This window comes from Fukomys damarensis, unplaced genomic scaffold, assembly GCF_012274545.1.
Source record: "Fukomys damarensis isolate Sample0158 unplaced genomic scaffold, DMR_v1.0_HiC HiC_scaffold_36, whole genome shotgun sequence".
Lineage (NCBI taxonomy): Eukaryota > Metazoa > Chordata > Mammalia > Rodentia > Bathyergidae > Fukomys > Fukomys damarensis.
Window position 1 is genome coordinate 41,778,729 of NW_022900948.1, and position 6,733 is coordinate 41,785,461.

The window sequence follows — 6,733 nt, forward strand, 5'->3', positions numbered from 1 at the left end:
CGCTGCCTCTCCTTGGGGGCGGGGCTGAGCCTGTCCCGCCAGGGAATGCGGGTCAGGAGGGGGGTGGGCTTGGGGTCCCCTCGTCCCATCTCCTCCCAGCCCCGAATATCTCCAGCCTGAAGAGCAGGATGTTCACCCCGTCTTCATTCGATCCCCCCGTTCCCCAGCACTCATTCATGCTTTCTGCATTCAACCAGGGTTGGTGAGCGGTCCCTGAGGTGCCACTAGCCTGCGTTGGGTCCCTGAGAATCGGGGATCAGTGGGCCAGCCCCAAGGACAGTAGTACCCCGTGAGCTCCGGGGAGGGACCGGGACGCCTTGTTACAAGGCTCGGCCGCACCTGAAGGCCGCAGCACCACGAACGCTTCCTGGAAAGGGTTGGGTTTGAGGCTGCCGTCTGAAGTTACGTGGTATCACGGGGGCAGGTGTGGGGGATCTCTGGGGGTGTCCTGGGCTACTAGCAACCTCAGCCAAGGGGTCATCTTTTGAGTCTCCGACACGGACAGGGTAGTTAAGTTTGGGGCCCAGGCTATCCGGGTTTTGCCAGGGCATAGAGACGGATCCCATCCGCTCAGGCCGGCTGGCTGGAGGCAGGGAGGCCAACTGGGCTGCCAGAGTGCGAGGTGACCACAGCTCTGACTGAGGTGCTGGAGCCTCCCCGGGGTGTGACACAGGAGGACAAGGCTGAGCTGAGCCCCCAGCGATCACGAAGCCTCTGCCCAGAACATGGCTGTGGAATCCAGGGGAGCTGGGGAAGGGGTGGAGAATTTGCTTCTCAGAGTGGGCTCCTCCAAGACCCTTCAGGACTCTCTGTATGTACACGTGAGTGTGCTGCGTGTCAGTGTGTCCTCAGGGCCACCCGTCCACGCGCCTGGTGTCCCATGTTCTCTCCCCATTCTCTCTGCTGCCCCTTTGCAGCCTCCCCCACTCCACTGTGAGCACCAGCGCCCCCTAGGGGCAGATTTGGACCTGCAACCTCTTGGGGGCTACTGGTACCCAGCAACCCCAAGAGGCAGGAGCCCGTGTTTCCAAAGGGAAAGCGAGGTTCGCAGGAGGAAGTGACCAGCTCGTTATGACAAAGCCAACGAAGGTAGCAGAGCCACGATTGGAAGCCAGGTTTCGCCACCATCCTGGGCTGTCCCCCCAAGCCCACACTGCTGGCCCTGCGGTTCCGCAAGATGAGGCCCAGGGACCCAGGGAAAGGAAACTCTCTCGCCTTCAGATGCTGCCTCGTACAGGTTCAGAGAAGCCACATCGCTCAGCCCAGACGCCACAGCACCAGGGCAAGACTAACTGGGTCTTGGCATCCCAGGCCCAGGCCTGGGCTTCTGAAGGGGGCGCCCACTCCACCCCTTCCAGCAGGGGGCTGCCTCATCTCTTGCCTGTGGCAACTGTTTAAACTCCTGTCACTTAAACATTCGAGTGGAGGGCTGGGCTAGTCCACCTCTCCCGTCACCTGCCTGTCGCCCGCCAGGTGCAGCACAGGATGGGAGGAGATACAGGCTGGGACCCTGAGACGAGAGGGTGGGGAGGAAGCCCCCCTTTCTGGGGCAGGTTTGGCTTCTGCATGTCCCCAGACTCTGCCGGCCGACCTTGACCCCAGGCACTGATGGTCACACAAATGCTTTCTGGCCTTGACCTCCAAGCCTGCAGCTGCCTGGAGAGCAGGAGTAGCCCCGCGCTGGCTCACCTCAGGACCCCGCCCGCCTGGCAGAACGTGAGGAGCTCCAAGAGCACTGTAAAGGACTCAGCTCAGGAAGGGCTACGAGCGAGGCCTGGGAAATCAGAGAAAGCCCCCCTGGAGGAGGAAGCCTGGGGGCTGAGCGTCCAAAGACCGGCCAGGGCAGTGAGCTGCCACCTTAAGGTCACCCAGCTGAGCAATATAAGAAAGGGCAGGTGCAGGAGGCTGGAGCCGGGTCACACGCAGGCTGGGTTTGGGTCTGAAGGTCAGAAATGCAGAAGGTGACCTCCTGCCGGGGGCCACGTGGGGCAAGCCAGGGGCAGGCAGGCGGGGAGGGAAGCCTGGCCCGCTCCACCCTCCCATTCAGCAGGGAGTCGAGGCAGACACTGAAAGACTGAGCGACACAAAGGAGTATATGGATTCTCCATATTTATGACTGAAAGAGGAATAATAAAACAAAACCCTTAACCAGGCAGCGAGGTGCACACCTATAATCCTAGCACTGTAGGAGGCTGAGTCAGGAGGATCACAAATTCAAGCCCAGCCTGGACAATTTAGAGACCTAGTGAGACACTCTGAAAAAAAAAATTAAAAAGAAATAAAAGTGTTGGGATGGAGCTCAGCGTGAAGTCCTTGGTTCAAATTCCCAGTACAGGGGGGAAAAAAAAACAAGAAGAAGAAGAAGAAAAGAAAGAAAAAACCTTGTACCCTCGCCCTAGATGAAGAAAAGGCGAGTTTTCAATTTCCTGGAGCCCTTGGTGTGGCTATCCGGAGTCCAAGAGATCCTATTTTCTTCATTTAGAAAACTGATCAGCAACCGTGATGTACAGAAGTCTCTTAGCACAGAATGCGGCAGGGATGGCCCGGTAGCAGGCGGTCTCTGGTACAGCTCCCCCTTGCGAGAAGATATCTCGGGTTTTTGCACAGGCAGCCGCCCGCTTTCACGCCTCACTCGCTCTCCAACCTCTGGGCGCATTGCTACTAAATCCCCGCGACTCAATTTCACCACTCCTCCTGCAATCACCCAACAGGCCACGAGGTGGCGGTCAGGAGTCAGGCAGGTAGTGTTCCCGCGGCTGCGCGCTCGGAGCTGCGGCGGGGACCGCCGAGCCTTGGGAGACCCTCACCGAGGTGAGGAGCGAGGCGCCTTTCCGATGCTGCTGCGCGTCTGGCGCTGGGGGTGCTGACACGAAGGGTCTGTGGATTCCCCACCGTACCCTAGGGAAGTAGATGTGAGCTCCCCATCTTACAGGCCCGTGGGGTGGGCTCAGACGTTAGCGACTTTCAGAGCAGTGTCCCGGGTCACAGCTGGGAGCCTGTGACCCGGGTCGCTGTTTCATGCTGATCATTTCCGTCCCTGCGACTCACCACTGGGGGGCACCTGATCTGGGACGCGAGGCTCGCCGAGCGCCTCAGACCGGGGTAGCTGGCCCTCCCATCCTTTGAGGCTGGCAGACAGCAGACAAGAGGACAGACGCCTGGGCCTCCCATGCCTCCAGGGCCTTGCAGGGAGGCGTCGAGGCCTGGGCAGCTGGGCCTTGTCCCTGCCAGCCAGCCAGGCCTGTCTCTGGCCAGAGAACCCCATGCCCTGGGCTTGGTCCAAAGGTGAAGCTAAGCATCTTCTTGGGTCACACGTTACTGGGATGCTTGCAGCCATGTTTCTGGCCTTGAGGGGGCGCCCTGGAGACTGGGGCTGACTCACAGGAAGAGGGGCAGAGGGAGCCCCAAGGCTTCAGTCCATGAGGAATTAAGGAGGTTAAAAAGGGCCAATAAAGTCTTTTAATGCTTAAGAAAATCTTCATCACCATTACTTGTCACCAGTGTCCTGCCTAAAGCCCATATCATGGCACAGTTACTGAGCAAATAAATGAGAATATTTCCAGATTCTGACATAAAAATAAGTGCTTGAAAAAAAAATAGTGGCTGATTCCTCACAAAACTCAATAACAGCCCTTGCATCTTCTCCCATCTTTAGTCCTCTTTGCTGTTACTATAGCTAAATACTCGAGGCTGAGTACTTTATTGAAAAGAGGTTTAATTAAACTACAATTTTAAAGGCTGAAAGTGCAAACAGCATAGCATCAGCTTTGCCAGGGACCTCACGGAAAATGCTATCATGACCGAGAGAGCTCAGGGAAGGGTCAGGCTTGCTCTTTTTTTTTTTTTTTAATTTGTTTGTTTTTTTTAGACAGGGTCTCACTATGTAGCTGAGACTGACCTGGAACTCACTATGCAGCCCAGGTCTCGAACTCACAGAGATCCTCCTGCCTCAGCCTCCCGAGTGCTGGGATGACAGGCGTGCGCCACCACGGCCCCGCTAGGCTTGCTCTTGTAACAACTTTCAGGAGAGCTAACCAACACCCTGTAAGAACTGCATCAGTTCCTACCAAGGACAGCACCTCACAACTTCCACACTTTCCATTAAGCCCTATCTCTTAAAGGTTCTATCACCACCGCACTGGGTGTCCAAGCTTCAATACATAAATCCTTGGGGGAATCATTCAAAACATATCCAAAGCATAGTGCGCCTCCCCCGCAAATTCTGCCTAACATATTGTATAGTTTCAGTAAGAAGGTGTCCCCCAAAGACTCAGGCATTGAGGGATTGATCTCCAATGCAAGTGTTCGGAGGTGGGCCCTGCAGAGGAGAGGCGGTCACCGGGTCATGGGGGTGCTGACCTCCTCCGTGGATTAATCCACGGAGGGGCTCAGAGCTGAATGGTCTTATTCGGAGGTGCTCCTTTGCAGGACGTAGGTCACTGGTGGCAGGACTTTGAGGAGTAGATCCTATCCCCAGCCCCTCTCTAGGTCCCCTGATCTTCTTATCCTGCTTCCTTGCTGCCATGAGGCGAGCAGGTTAAACCCCACCAAGATGTTCCTGCCTTGGAGTCGGCTGGCCATGAACTCAACCCCCTGAAATCGTGATCCAAATTAAACCTTTCTCCTTTAAATTGTACAAGTCAGTTACTTTGTTCCAGCAACTAAGAGCTCTCTAACACGTGTGAGCACAGATTTTTGAGCTGATGTTTAAGAGTAGGCACTGTTTTGGAGGCACTTTCTCTGCAGGTTGGGTCCAACAAGATAATTGTTAGAGATTTCCTGAGAGCAAATGAAAATGATGATTGTTGGTGTGAAGGTGTGTGATGAGCAACACGCACCATCACCGCAAGACAGTCCCGAGCACTTGCCTGGGAGCGGGTCCCCTCTGGTCCCACATATATGAAGGGGAAACTTTGGCCACCCACAGCTGGAAACAGGAGGTTGTGCCGCGGGGACAAGCAGCGGGGTCCTGCACGTGCAACAGAGTTCAGGTGAAAAATGGATGACTGATGTTGAGCCGCTAACAATCAGGTTAGACCTGTCACAGACATGTGACAAACAGAGCAATCGGGATGACAGCAGAAAACCGGAATTATACTGTGAAAATGAAGCAAAGCCACCAGTCTACAGGGCAAAGTGCCACATTACCTTGGTTTTGCTTTTAATTTTGAGACAGTCTTGCTGAGTCACTAACTTGCCCAGGCTGGGCTTGAACTTGTGATCCTCCTGCCTCAGCCTCCCAGAGAGCTAGGATTAAAGGCATGTGCCACCATACCCAGTGAATGTGTTTCTGCAGATAAAATGTCCTGCCGACTCCTGGCAGCCATGCTAATAGTGATGACCATGGCAGTAATAATAGCTGTTCTGTTAGGTACTTCTGATGGACTGCATCTTCCTGGCATCTCCTTTAGTTCTCTCAGAATAGTGTTGTTATCTCCAGCCTATAGATGAAGGTACTGACGCTGTCGGGGTGAAGGAGTTTGTTCAAGTTTCCAGAACCAGTGAGTGAGAGCAAAGTCCCCAGTGCAAACAAGTAACCAAGACTGGAAGGAAAGGCATCGCCTAAGTCCTAAGCAGCTCCCTGGCTACTGGCCAACAGGTTGGTTCACAAGTGATGAGAGAAACAGGCAGAGAAAGCTAGAGAGCCGCCCTCCCCGCCTGGGCCAGCCCAGCCCTGCCCACCACTAGAGAAGGCATAGATCTGTCCTGGGGGTGACACCTCAAAGCCAGGATGCTTGGCCAGAGCTCCATCTCAGGAGGGGGCTTCTGCCATCGAGGAGGAAAAATAGACAGACAATGGAGATTTATTTTTTTATTACTGTGCAGAACCATAGATCCGCCCCTCCGCCATTTTATGATATAGCCTATGAAGCCATTTTGTATTAGGTTTAGTTTTCCTGTAGATCACATGATATGTTCCCGTGGGTGTTTGATGTATCCTTATAAGGTAATAATCTGTTCTCTGTATGCTGATTGGTTGCATTATGGTATATATGTTGCCACCCCTTCCGGGCGCAGAGAGCGGGGTAGAGATCCGGAGATGAGGAACTAAAGTAAACTCCTTGTGTATCAAGTGTGTGCCTCTTTGCTCGCGCGTCGCCGGTTCAGGCCCCTGTAGTCGCAGACCGAGTTGCCCAAGGCAATCCGGCTCGCGACAGGTGGTGCCCGAACAGGGACCTGGACTCGGCGATTTTCGTGGGCAAAGTGAAACGGACCCAGGTCGCCTCGGGTTAAGAGGGACGGCAATCCGTCAGAGCAGCGGCTGCGCCTGATCCACGCAGTAGTAAGTAAAGGCAACCAGGAAGGTTGATTACTCTCGCTTGCTCGTGTTTATAGAAAACAGAAAGAATGGGACAAGGTCCGTCTACGGACTCTATTACCCACGCCATCCAGAAAATTTTAGACGCAAGGAGTTAAGGCAAGCAAGATTCAAATTGCATCCTTCGTATGCACGATGGATGTTATCTGTCCCTGGTTAAGGGACGAAGAAACCATAGATGATGAAGTTTGGCAAAGAGTAGGTAAACAGATAACCAAAGCATTAGCTGAAACTCCAGACAGATATCCAGAAAAGGTTTTTTCATTTTGGGCCATGATATCGGCAGCTCTAGGTCATGGACCCCCCAAGGAAATCCAACAAGCTCTTAATGAAGTTGAGGAACATCTCTCTGAGGAAAAGGAAAGACGTAGTACATGCTCGCAGGCATCTGAAGGGAAAAAGAGCAATATAGAG